We start from the raw sequence: 14,792 nt of genomic DNA on the forward strand, positions 1-14,792 counted from the left end.
CATTATTAGGTCCTTAGAAAAAAATCAGTGTATAGTTCTCAGTCGTGCTTTATAAATTTATTTAATTGAATTGGTGCCTTGGTTCAATTATTTTTTAGTAACTTTATTATTCCAGGCACTGTAAAGAGTACTTTAACACATTTTCTCATGTAATCCTCCCCATAATCAAAGGAGTTTGTTACTTTGGTCTTCATATCAGTGATAAGGAATCTAAACTTCAGATAGGGTAAGCAGTATGCTTAGATCCTATAGCTGAGCTACATTTGGAAATGGGTCTATGTGACTGCAAAGGAGGAATCTTACTTACTACACCACTGTCTTGTGTATCAGAAAGGTATATTATTATACAAATCATTCCAGATGCAGATGAACATGTGCAATAATAATTTGGAAATTTGCAGTTATTTTGGGAAAGTAGCATTGAAAAGGGGGGTGTAATCTCTTCAAAATTTGTATAGAGAAGTTCCTTTCATTGACTATAAATGCTTCTTGCTCCTTACACAAACCAGATAAGGCCTGTTGGGTCATTATTGCTGCCATGTGAATTGATGTCATACTTGGGTGGTGTTATTATAGATAAGGATGGCATAAGTATTTCTATTTGATTTAATCGACATGACTGAGCAGTTTGCAATTTTGAGATTGATATTAGGTGGATTGGTGGATTAGGGGTTGGAGAGCAGAATAGAGAACACAAGATAGTATAATATACCTATTGTTGTCACAAGCTGACAGCATAGTGAGAAATAAGATAGGTGAATAAATTACTATATAACAAAGAGAACATAATGTAGGGGAGGTTTTACAATCTGTAGAGGACCTGAAAGGAGTAAGAAATTATATCTGGTTGACGATATTAGAAATATATCATGGAAGGGGGTCTCATTGGGAGGGTCCTTGAAAGATGGGCAAGATTTAACAGTTTCTTGTGCAGATGTTCGAAGATAAATAAAGATGTACTCTCTGCTCTTAAGAATAGTTCAGTCTCACTGGTAGAGAAGAATAGTGAGTATTGGCAGGTCAGAGAACAGAAAACTAGAGAAAGCAAATAAGAAATAACTATGCAATATAATATTAGAAAAGTAATACATGACATTGCTAGAGAAGCAGAAAAGATGTCAAATAGGGCGGCCAGCAGTCCAAAAGCCTGAACTTTTAGATTGCATTTATTTGGTTGTTAAAAGTTTGCTCCAGGAAAGGATCCAGAGGGACTTTCAGAGAATTGTAGGAAACTGGCTTAATAAATGTAACTTCTCTTTTCAGTGACTCAGTTTTCACAGGGAGTTACAGGGCTTTGAGTACGTAGCCCACAAGGTCGGTCTGGAAAGGGAAAGGATTCTTCCCTGCAGTGGAGTGGGTTATTGTAACATTCATCAGAATTGGCAAAGATGACTCCGGCAGCATTTGTGTTGGATTATGTTGAAATCACGTCAGAGACATTGAATAATTCAAACCACTCTAGAGGGAAGTTTGTTTTCCCTTCTTGCAATGCACATGTGACTTGGGCATGGAAAACCTTTTCCTAGTTAAATTTTGCTTCATTTCCCATATAAGATTTGTCACAGTAAATAATCCTTTCTCAAATGGCAATATCCTGCACGTAAAATGTAGTTCGAGCTGTCTGAACATTAGGCAAGCAGTCCTGTTAGGGGATTAATCAGCCCTTCCTTAGATGAAGACCGTAAAACAAAATAAAGTCACACACATAGTCAAACACTGGGCATGTTTCCATGGGAGGATGACACTTTTGCTTATAGAAGGAAAATGGGATGTTAAAGATGGTAATCAGCTTCACTATGGCAACAGTTTTTTTTACGACTGTTTCTCCATTCACTTCTCAATGTTTACCAGCTCCATGTTGCTGACCATCAAAATACAAATAGTATAGATATACATTTCTGTTAAAAATGATCACATCATTATTAATGGCTTTCTTGAGAAGTTATTTATATACCATAAACTTCACTCATTTTATTGTAAAATTCGATGATGACAGTAAAGGCAAAGAATTGCGTAGCCACCACCACAATCCAATTTAGATTATAACCACCCCTCTCAAAATATCCCACATGTCCATTTGCAGTTGCCAGTTCCAGAAAACCACAGACTGCCTTCTCTTTATATAAATTTGCCTTCAATATATAAATTTGGGCAGGTGGACGACAAATTTAACCCATGATATCCAATAATAGTAAATGCTCACATGAGACAGAATAGACCAAGCCGTGATCTGTGAGTCTTACAAATATTAGCTCACTCAATGCTCATAATAAACCTATAAGGTGGACACTATTACTATCCTCATCCTGTACATTAAGAAATTGAGGCACAGAAAGATCACATAGCTGGCAAGTGGTGGATTGTGCATTAGAACCCAAGCCGTCCGGCTCCAAAGTGCATACACTCTCAAACCCCAGAGCACGTGGTGCCGCCTCAGGGTATCCAATCCTGTCCAAACGACCACTATGAAATGTTAAATTCATTGATACTGAAGAGTTTATGATTCTAATGTACTAGAATAGCTTTATGAGCAGACTACACCTTCTTGACAGAGAAATACAGATTCAGAAGGGTCCCTCATTTTCATTAAAAAAAAAATGTTTTAAAAAGATGAACTGACTCATTATAACACACTTACATTAGGTTGAACCATCTGAACTCGTCTTTTTATAAAGCAATAAACAGGAGCATGTTGATGACCTTATGTGGTTCAAGCTAATACTTTACTAGTCAGCTTCTGAGACTTGTTTCTGTGACGATCCCAGTAGGCACAGCATCTCATTTCACTGGAAATTTCTTTACCTCTTCCCACTCCATTCTCTGCCGCCCCCACTTTTGGGCAGCCAGGCTTGCAACATTCATCCCCTCAGGGAGGGATGACACAAAACAGGCAGAGAGCAATACCAGAGAGCAATACCAAGAGGAACAAAAAGCCAGTAATGACTTTGAAGTTCAAATGCTTACATCAGAACATGAAAGAGATTTTTGAGGACAAGTAGAAAGTTTTCCTCCTCTTTTCCCGGATTAAATAAAGATTCCTAGTACCACAGGAGGAAAGAACAGCCTGAGCAGCTTGAGAATCTTCTTTTCTGAAGGGCTAAGAGTCTGTTACTAAGCAGGAACTGTTCAATCCTGTCCGAGGCCACGCCTGGAAGGGGTGAAGGGGAGGGAGAAGGGCTCTCTAAGTTGGTTAGTCACACACACACCTAGAGTCTATAGTCCTCCTGGGACCACAGAGCTCAAATTATACTGTGACCAAATCTCATCGACTTATTTCTTAGTAAGTCTAAATTTACTGATAAAGAAAAAAAAAAATACTTTAGAAAATTAAGAATTTTTGCACCCTTGAATTATAATTTTGAATTTTTAGATCTTAAATTCAGCTCTTTTTATTTTTACACTAAATAAATGTTACAGCTTTTTAAATAGACACAGTTGCTAAGGACTGAGGTTCCAATATTTCTAAGAAAGATTATATTGATAATATATTTTAATGGTAAATTGTCAGGTACTTTATGAAGTTCTTGGAGAAAGATATAAGGTATTAGAAAAATTGTTTTCAGAAAACCATATGCAATAGAATGAAATTAAACCCCTATCTCTCACCCTACACAAAAGTCAACTCAAAATGGATCAAGGACCTCGGAATCAGACCAGAGACCCTGCATCTTATAGAAGAAAAAGTAGGTCCAAATCTTCAACTTGTTGGCTTAGGATCAGACTTCCTTAACAGGACTCCCATAGCACAAGAAATAAAAGCAAGAATCAACAACTGGGATAGATTGAAACTGGCTTTATTTCGTAAAATTGGGTACTATGCAAGGCAGTGGGAAAGTATAGATAAATAAGATACAAAGTAGAAAAAAACTTAAGTATATTATGTTAAGAGAAATTCTTTTTGACAAAAGTGATGTAGAAAAGTGTTGAATTTTAAAAATATTAGGGAAAAGGTCATGGTTATAGATCTACAGATCAAATAAATATTAAACATAATTGGAATACTCTGGGTACAGGAAATAAATGGTCATATATCTGCAAAAATGTAACTTACCTGCTAACTCAAAAATGAATAGAAAATTTGAATAGATCTATAAATACTACAGCAAATGTATTCTTTCATTGAAAGTTTGAAAATCATCATCTCTCTGCGCATGTGCTCACTTCCTATGTGGTCTTCACCCACATGACTGCACAAACCCAATCCCAGATAACTTGAAATGAGTCTTACTAAACTTGCAAGGAACAGATAATCCAAGTGCAACATAATTTTACAGAGCAGGAAATGAGTACACTCCTGAAAATATTTTATGAGATGCATAAAGCCTTTGTATTATGAAAGACAGTACAAGGAAGGCAAATTAAAGGCTCATCTTTCTAACAAAACTATGATATTCCTGAGAATCTAGTACAGACATTCAAAAAAAAAAAGCACAACTGTTAGTGGTGAAGAGCCAAATTATCATTATCTCATGGAAGAATTATTAGTTCAGAAAATTCAAGAATAATACAGCCAAATTATTTGATATTAAAGAAAATCTAATAAAGCTTGTGAAATATATGATTAACAAGGAGAAATAAATTGCTTTTCTTCACAGTATAAATGCTGAGAAAAGTATAACTTAAAGAATGGCACTGTGTAATAGTGACAAAAACTACATGAAACCTGTAGATAAATTCAGTAGAGATATGCAAGAGTTTCTAGAGAAAATTAGGTATGTTTTCCAAAACAAAAAGGACCAAAATAAATGGAGTTAGCGATGTGTTCCTGGAAGAAAATATAAAACACATACTAATTTTTTCTCATTCTATCTATACATTCAATGTAATTCCAGGAAAGGTTATACTAGAGCCTTTTCCTTTGAATTTGAATAGTTCTTACTACAATTTATATGCCTCCCTCAAAACAAAATAAAACAAAACAAAATAAAACAAAAACCCAAGTTTGAACAACAGGAAAGGCACTTTTACAAAGGTAGAGAGAAGAGCTGTCCAGATTGACTCTCAAATTTTAGAGACTAAGATGGTGAGATAATTGTGCAAAGACAAAGAGAAAAACATAGCAGCATGAAACAGTCCTACTCAAGTGAGAGAAGAAACTATGACAGAGGAGGAAATTAGAACACAAAATAAAGATTATTTAATTGTGCTGGGACAATCAATTACTGGGGAAAACACATTTACACAAAAAATACAAGTCAGTGACAAAAATATTAAAGCTTTAATGTGAAAATGGAGACTTTATGAACCTGAGGTAGAGAAAGAAAATACTAATGTATAAGCCTTATACATGATACTTATACTAATGTATAAACCTTAATGTTTAAATGTAATTCTTAAAGAAAATACTAATGTATAAACCTTAAAAGATTGCAACAATTTATGTATGGATTACAAGATGATATATACGTATATTAATGCATATAAAATTTAATTCCAACCAAACCAATGCATATTTTACTTAAAATTATTTGTAGGAAAAATATAAAGATATGCAGGTAGGTTATAATTTCAAGATATAAATAGTAATTTTCTGCAGAGATATGGAAAGGTAATGGGTACATATGGTCTTAGGACAGTATTCTAATTTTACTCTATCAAATATGACAAAATGTTAAATTTACAAAAACAAGTGATTGGTACCTAATATATTATCTGAAGATTTATTTAAGTAGAATCTTAAAAAAGTGGATTTTCTTAATTAGGGTTTACTCTTCTGAGCATTTCGTTCCTTGTGATAGGAAAAGAGAAATTTTATATAATTTGTTTTCTTCTTTCAATGCTCCAGAACATACAAAAAGAAACACTGTGACTGTATTTATGGGAAAAAAAATCAAAAATTGATTGTTATCAAGTTGGTTATTTCAAAATATGCCCATTAGCCACTAGGTGTCATCATATGCCACTATAATTAAAAGCCAGTATCATCTTGTAGACAAAATCAATAGCAAAATTTTTGCTGAAATATTAGTGACATTTTCATAAATCTAAGTACTTATAGTCCTACCCATTTTCATCCCTGGGATTTTGTAGCTAAGTTTTACATAGAAAGTTTAATTGGGAATAGATTTCATGAAGTTATTTTAATAATCCATGAAGCAGGAATTATAATTGTAATACTAAAGATTTGGTAACTGAAACAATGTGTCTGGTCATAGTTAAATAACGATAGCATTTATCCCATCTTTGGATTCCACTTGCCATGCTGCTTATTCACAAGAGAGGACAGTTTGAGGAAAGACCCAGGATCTGCACTCGATGGTTTTATTTCAGGGCGGAGAAGGCATGTCCTGGAGATGGTTCTGCAGGAACTGCAATTCTGGTGCTTGAGGGACACATGAATTGGGCCTGGCTGGCTGCAGCCACCCAGCACCTATTTTTTTCCTGCACAGTTGGGAGCACTGTGTTTTCAATCTAAGTGAAAGTGTGTTTTCTCTAAGTAAACTAGTAGTTTCCTTTTGACTGAGAATGCTGTTAAGGAATTTTTAGAATGGAATCCCCCAGTGAGAGTGCAGAGAGGTTGCAGCTGCAGCCTGTTCCCAGGGGCAGGAGTCCTGTGGGATCTACTAGCATCATGAGGTGCCTGGAGATTGGGGTGGGCAATGCCAGCAGCAGTGCCAGTGCCCAGAAGTGGCTGTGATGGCATGTGCGAGGCCAGTTTTGCTGCAGGATCTGAGAGGGGGTTTCCAAACTCTGACTTCCTGGAGAGTGTGAGAACTAACCAGTAGCTTCTAATATATAAGTTCTTTCTATGCTTAATTAGTTTATTTTTACTTATTTTTGCTATAGCAAGGACTTATGACACCCACTGCCAGCTTTCAGTGCAGAAAACCATTATTGTCTAAAATGATAAAATAAGGTGATAATATAAGGTTCCACCTCCCTTTTGTACTTGCCAAACTATTGCAGATTTCCTCTTTGCTGCCAAATATGAGTTGACTGTAGTAGTGGTGTGTGTGTTTGACATCAGGAGAGATACCTGCCATGAGATCCCACCCTTGGTATTTAATTATTTAAGTGATTTATCTTTGCTTTACCCTTCTGAGAAGCACACAGCACAAGTCACAGCATCTGTAGTCAAGGGAACGTCAGTTTTTATGTAGAACAGTGGATGAACACAAACTTGTAAGAGAAAGGATTTTCAGGACTTGTCTGTCAGGATTCAGGTTCCAACGCCTGGTGGAGACCTAGTCTACTTATCAGAAGGATCAGCGTCTCAGACCTTAAATTAAATATCTCATTTCAAATGCCAATTACCACGATTTACATATCCGTAGTCTTTTTATAGGAACTAGAGGTGTTTTTCAGAGCATTTTGGTTAAGAGCATCAGGATATAACAAACCTGTTACATCAAAGGGTAGGCATTTATTAACTAGGCATCTCTAGTATAGATTCCTTAAATTTACCGAAAAATGAAATTATAATTACACAAGTGATATTTAAAATGGTTTTCCTTCCGAAAAGTAAACAATTACAAATAAGACTAAATAAAACTGCTTGACACATCTTCAGTGCTGGATTCCCACAACTGCCTGGTGATATTGTAACTTTCATCCCTTGCTATTAATCCTACCTGATAGCTTATGTTTACTCTTGATTCTCCCTGAAATACTCTAGCCATAAATGCAGAAAACTCACCTCTTTGCTTCCTCCAGGTACCAGGTGATTTATTTTATAAAAATTCTGTGTATCTTTCATATTTTGAAGTTTTACAAATTGAAATGTAATTCATGCTGAAATAAAACTTTTTTAAAAATGTAACTACAAAGAAATTGGCAAAAATTGCACTATGTACATGGGGGGATAGGAAAGGGTAAGGCATTATTTTTTGTGGTAGAGATTATATCTGCTATAATATTCCAGTGGGGTTTTTTTGTGTTTGTTTTTTTATAGAATGCATTTTGATTCATTACACAAATGGGGTACAACTTTTCATTTCTCTGGTTGTACATGCTGTAGTTTCACACCATTTGTGTACTTATACATGTACACAGGGTAATGTTATTTGTCTCATTCCACTATTTCCTTCCCCCGCCCCCTCCCCTCCCCTCATTTCATCTCACTCCAATTAGAATGGCTATTATTAAAAATACAAACAATAGTAGGTATTTCCAGTGTTTAAAGGGACAGTCCCTGAACACACTATATAAATCTCTTTGCCCACATATCCTCTACGCCTTGAACCATTACTATTTTTGAATTTAATACTTATTGCCAATTGATGTCCCTTCCATCTTCTCCTTTCCTTCATTCTCTATTTTTATTACTACTGTCTATCTCAGATTATACAGATAATCGAGTTGTCCAAGTTCAAAAGGTTAGGAAGTAAATGGGATTTGAATCCAACTCTGTTTATCTCCACATTGGTGCTGTCCAGGACAATACGCTGCATATGTTTGCCCTTTGTACTCCCTAAAACACTATGAAGTTCACAAATCCATAGTCTAATGATGTTTAAGGCAGTCAAACTGATCACATGGCTCTGCCATGCTTTTTCCATCAAGACTGTAAATAAAGACTGGAGACAGAGAGTGGGCATCCACTGCATGTTTGCATTAGAGGCATAGCCTAGGTTGGGATTCCAAGTGGTTTTTAAAAATTGTTGTTCAGTCTTAGTGTATTTTTTAATTGTTAGAGTTGAAAATACCGGTAATTCATTATTATTCTTTAGCTTTTTTTGAAATTTCCTTTTTATTAAGTTACATCAACTTAAAACAACTGGGTAGCTGGTTTTTTGTATCAGAACTTTATAGGCTTGAGGAACTAGTGGCTTATGCCTGTCTCAATATTGTGAGGTGATTTGATATTTTCAAAATTACCAAAATAATAACATTAAAATAATAAAGGAAGAAACAACAGGAAAAAAAATAACTGTTGCAATCAAATACGTCACACATCTCTACGTCTTGATAAGGATGATGACTGTTTTGTGTGGAGTTGGATGTCACTAAAAAGCACAGGCCATAATTAAAAATAGTTGCTGTGGTCTGACATGTGAGACCACAAAGCGGAAGAAGTCTAATCTTGAGCCACATGAACTTAAAAAAAAAAAAAAAAAAAAAAAATCCTAGTGCCCGTTTATTTACAGCAACAAGTTGGCCATTCATTCGTAACCAAGTCAGGAAGAAGTCATCTGATATTAATGTGTAGATTAAGTCATTTCAACTTGAATGAATCTGGAAAGATTCCATATTTAGATAGTTATATTTATTCACAAAACATTTAAATCTTCTATCATGCTTCATTATTTATAAGGTATTTAATATGTGCTGCTACAAACATTTTTCATGATTCAATCTTGAGGAAAAGAGGGTATTTATTATCATATTAATTTGAATGTTATAAATGAGGGAATAAACTCAGAGGTTCAATGACTGGCCGTGGGTCATGTAGCAATTTACTGGTGGAGCCTAGGTTCAATATAGTTTTCTACATTTTTACAAAATGTAAAATAGCAGGAAAAAGAAAGAGACTGGACACTGGTGGAGAAGATAAGAATATTTTGTAGCATGTGTAAGTGTGAAGTCATGGGGCACATTAACCTCATTTGTCAGGTGGTTTTGGAAAGGTTGTGAGGGTAGAAGTTCCAATGCAGTGGGTTGGACAGTGAGTAGGAAGTGAGGAAATGCCATCAGCCAGGGTGGACTCTCATCTTCTAGAGGATGCCTGGGCGAAAGGAATGATACACAGGAAAGCAGTTAGAAACTCAGGACATCATCTTTCTTTTCTTTTTTAAAAAGGAGAGGTACTTGATCATTTCTATTTTCATGTGGACACTTAGGTGAAAAACACTTCTGTGCTTTTAGGACTAAAAAGAGTGGCACTTCTGAGCAGATCTGTGTTTTGAACGTCAAGAACACTTTTGATTGAGAAATTGATCAAAATTTTCCATTTTGCCTTGGTTTTAAACATTTAACTCTGATCCAACCATAGGAAATGTATCGATCTTCATTGAGTGAATTTTAAACCTCGTTCCAGATCTCGTTTTATGGCCTTTTTCTACTTTTCTCTGTTTGCTTCCATTTCGAATACCTTTTCCGTTCATTCATTCATATTCTCTCTCTGTAACCTTATAACTCATTTCTAATATTTTCTGGAATGAGATCAAGATATAAATGCATTAATTTTATTCCTATTGCATGCCATTTGGTAACATTTCAATTAGTGTCTGTAAAATGAATGAAATAAGTCTAGAATATGAAGAGAAAGAAGGATCTTACATGTCATAGGAGGACATGACAGTTTAGCAATGGGTTGGATAAAAGCAATGAGAACAGGAAATAGTGAAAGATACATAATGCTTCTAATCTGGAATCCTTGTGGGGCTAACTGGAACACAAGTGAGTTTTGGAAAAATATTATAGATTTATGAAACAGTAATTAGCTTAAATTTGAAAATTTTCTAATTGGCTATAATCAGTTTCAACTTTTTGATTCTATCAGACACGGCCCCTGATATCCATTGTTTCCAAGTTTGTATAGAAAGGGGAGAGCGGGCTGAGGAGAGTGTTGGCCTCTTTTCGAGGAAGAGAACTGTGAGGAGCTGCATCTATTGGTGTCAACTAAGGGCTCCCCAACACGAGACTGTGCTCACATGCAGGCCAGACATTGTTTGGGACTGTTTTCTCTAAAACTAAAATGTAACATTCTGGTTTCATATCGTCAGCATGATCACGTCCTTCAATGCTAGTCTTTTTCAGGGTACTTGTCACAATAACATCGTGGACAATGAACGCAGGGCAGGGGCATGTCAAGAGGGACTGAGTTTGTGGTACAGAGGTAGAGCGCTTGCCTAGCACGTGTGAGGCACTGGGTTTGATTCTCGGCACCACATATAAATAAATGAATAAAATAAAGACCTGTCAACATCTAAAAAAAGTTTTTTAAAAGAGTGCAATGAGAGAATGAACAAGGGTGAAAACACTTGAAATACTTTCTTCCAACTTTTAAAACATATAGTACATGATTATTATCTATACTCACCCTATAGGTAGATAACATTTAACTTGATGTAAACATTACACAATGTATGATCATGTACTAAAACACGCATCATACCCCTGCATAGCTATCATTTTTATGTTTATATATAAGTTAAGAGATTTAATTTAAATTAAAATTAAAAATAAAGACAACAAAAATGAAGAAATAATGTTCCTAGTAACACGAAATATGAAATGAAAAAGTTAGCAGAGTCAATTCAAATTTTTGTTTTTAGGTTCCAACAATGAGGAAAACTTCCTTTAAATAAATTCACATGAAAATAAATGAGACTTTTATGCAATATAGTCCAAAGATGTTAAATCAAAAAGGAATATAAACACAAATAGCATTGTCAGAAGTGAAGTGAGGTTGACGGAGATAATAGATTCATTGTGTTCTGCTTCAGCCCTCTGCTTTCTGTCTTCTCAGCGATTTTTAGGAGGTTTTGACTAACTGAGGCACACTCTGGAGACAGTAACACCAATGGAGCTGGCTCTGGGACCAGTCAGGTCAGAAGATGCCACAAGATTTGGGATTGTTAATTCAATGAAAAGAAGATTTGTTAAATATCTTTAAAAAATGTCAAGACTATCATGTGGAAAAATAATTAGTTTGTGATCTAATGGAGTCATTTAAGGTTTTGTACCACATGAAAAAATTAGCAAGCACTGGCCTTAGTTACTTCCTTTATTTAGTGACTACATAGTCCTATTTATAAAAAGTGTTCTGTGGGTGGAGGTAAAAAAGAGCTTGAGAAGGAGAGAGGTGCGGTTAACACCCTTAGAAAGTTCATCACTACCCATTTTGGTTTTTAATAAACTTGGAGAGAATGCCTCATCTTGTCCTCCCCTTCTTTTTTTCCAGAAGTTTCCCAAGAGCTGGTGCTTTCTCACCTCTTGAGTAACCTCAGAAAGAAGGAAACAAGTCATACTGTTTAGAGTTTGTTTCTATCATCTAGAGATAAGGTTGAACAGTTGTCACTTTGGGTGAAGACTTGTGACCTCATCTGATGACTGCCTGATGCCAAGATGGTGTGTGCCCATGAGGGACCAGTGTGTTGGGGAAGTTTGGATTGTTTAAAAAGAAAACTAGGTTTTAATAATTCAATTGTAGAAAAAAGTAAGGTATGGGCCTAAAATCCCAGAGAACCGACTTCTGTTCCCTTGGTGTCTTGGGTAAGCCGGGTGGGTTGGAGCCAGCGGCCTCGTCTCTTGGCCTTTGCTTTCCAAGGTGTATGATTAAGGGCTGGGATGGATTAACGTTTGGAGTAGCGATTCCTGTTCTAAACAGGAGGGCTTCCTTCAGCTCTGGGTGACAACAGTGTCCTCTGTGGGTTTGCATCCAACTCAACAAACTACCTGTGAACATTTCACAAAAATCCTAGTGAATTCTTCTCTTAGAATACTACTGATTGCTTGAAACAATACCAGGTATTTTTTTTTTTTAGCATTTTATGTTTTTCATATCCATGTCCAAAGCATTCTTACCTGGTGGCCATAATGCAAAAAAATAAAAAATAAAAATAAAAATAAAAGTACATAAAACAGTTACACTGTATAAAAGACATTCAGGGACCCTGACAAGCCCAAGGTTACATGGCTGATGTAACATGTCTAGGAGAGTGTGATTTGTCATTGCATTTGTGTTACCTGGGTGGAAGAACTGTACTCTGCCCAGTTCTCCTTGTCTATACCACAGAGGACATCAACGTGCTCTGGGGTAAACATAACCGAAAAGATCCTGCCTCATAGCCTTTGTCTTCTGTTTGAATTTGACATACGGCTTAGCAAAGGGGACTACTAGGAGTGTGAAATCTGGGTAATGCCATTTCCTTAGTGATTGAACAAGCCTTTCAGGAAACTCTGAATCTGTCCAGGTTCCACGGTACTGGGTCTGCCTCTTGGGTGGTCCTCTTTCTCTTCATGGCCCAGGGATGCTACGTTCCTGTGTTATCCACCTGCGTCAACACAAGCCAGGGCCACCCAGCCCACTCCTCAGCTGTGTCAACAGAGATGGGATGGTTGCTTCTTCTGATTTATCCTGATTATAATGACCAGATAGAGAATGAAGTCAAGCATTCCCTTCCCTTTCCTTCCCTCCTTTCTTTCTCTTTCTCTGTCTTCCTTTCTTTTACTTTCTCTCTCTTTCTCCCTCCCTCCCTGTCTTCTTCTCTCTCTCCTATCCATCCATCCTTCCTCCCTTCCTCCCTCCTCCCTTCAAAGTGTAAAGGACTCCTTGTTATGTTAAAACTTCAGATTAAATTCAGGGCTCTGAGATCTCAAAGAACTTCCATAGAGTTCTGAGATATATAGTAATGGTTTGATTCCAATAAAGAAATAAAAACGTGTATCCTTCTAGGCAGTATTATAGCAAATGCTTCCAGGAAATCTGCACTTTATAGTACATAATTGAAAATGCCATTTCTCTTGAGATTAATTCTCACTTCTTCTTGCCTCTTTATTGTTACCCACTGAAGAAAGGGAACAGATCTTACAGCAAATCAAGTTGAAATTTAGCCTTTTCCACTTATCATTTGAAATAGGTTTCTCTCAACCAACCAAAAAATCTCCACAACTTTTTCTTAGACACATTTTCTAATTGCCTTTCAGTGTGAGGATGAGCACAGGTTTGGTATCTAAAGTCAAGGCTAACTCCAAGTTTATTTTGGTGAAAGTTCTATGTATTCATCTAGGTTCCTTTGGAACCACTTTTTAATAATAACTTTATTTCAGTCCACACTGGAGAGTTCATTCTCAGCAATCATGTGAAACCCTCTTCTCTTGGGGCCTTCTTTCTTCAGTTTTAGGTATAAACATGGCTGAAACTTTAATTTTCTATCCTGCTTTGTTCTACAAACTGTACCTAATCACCCATGAATTCTGTTAATGGTGGTGCGTTGGAGAACTTACAGTTCATGGTTTCCACTACTTCCTAAGTTGCTTTCTCCTGTCTCACTGTAGGCTGTACTTGACTGTTAGACATCGACATAGATGATCTCAGGTTCCTCTTCGCTTCATTAGCAACAGCAACAACAACAACAAAATTGTCTTCTTCTACACAAAGCGTCAATTAGGTAAGTAAGTAGATATTACCCAGAAAGAGTGTGTGTCTGGGAAATTAAATGAAGCAAAGCATTTTCATCCTAACCAGACAAATGGCCTCAAATGGCGCAATCCCATCCATCATCCCTGTTGCTGCACCGATTTCTCCCTCCCTCCCCTTTTCTACCCCTTCTGTCTCCTCCTCCTCTCTTATGTATAGCTTTCACTTCCTTCCATAACTGTAATCGTAACTTTCTTTGTTACGCCACCTGCAAATTCCCCTCAGTGCTTGACAAGGATTTTACTGAGTAAAAAAGATGTTTGCAAAGTCTCATCTCATTGGGAATTTGGGTTGTGGGCTTTCCTTCCTTGCTTGCTTAATATGTGTAGGTTTACTATTAATGTTTTATGTGTTTTCCATGAAAATAGGGGTCTTAACAGAACCAGGGTTAGAACATAAAAATCAGACTTCTTATGGAACAGTGATTTCAGATTTCCTCATTTGCTACGAAACTCTGAGTAACCAAGATTGCTGTGAGAAAATACAAAAACAGATTCTAGCTGCCGATCCCCTGTTGACTACTCTCAGATGACCTGAAACATGTAGGCAAATAATTCCAACCCCATCAGGAAGGAATAACAGGAACAGAAGAAATAAAGGGTTCCTCAATGTTAAGTTCACACAGTATAAGATGATATCATATATTTGTTAGCTTAAAATGTCTAGCATTTATTAACTACAGCAGTAGTCACATGACTGACGTTTATTT

The 14,792-nt window shown here is 36.3% G+C and overlaps 1 long non-coding RNA gene across 1 annotated transcript in view; it reads left to right on the forward strand.

Moving 5' to 3' along the window:
- The window catches only part of LOC124962366 (uncharacterized), a 144,473-nt gene extending 130,117 nt beyond the window's left edge, over nucleotides 1-14,356 (forward strand). Inside the window, exon 3 of the long non-coding RNA XR_007104462.1 lies at nucleotides 13,942-14,356. This is a non-coding gene — a long non-coding RNA (uncharacterized LOC124962366). The remainder of the gene's footprint in view (nucleotides 1-13,941) is intronic.
- The last annotated feature ends 436 nt before the right edge of the window (nucleotides 14,357-14,792 follow it).

This window comes from Sciurus carolinensis, chromosome 12 (genome assembly GCF_902686445.1).
Source record: "Sciurus carolinensis chromosome 12, mSciCar1.2, whole genome shotgun sequence".
Classification (NCBI taxonomy): domain Eukaryota; kingdom Metazoa; phylum Chordata; class Mammalia; order Rodentia; family Sciuridae; genus Sciurus; species Sciurus carolinensis.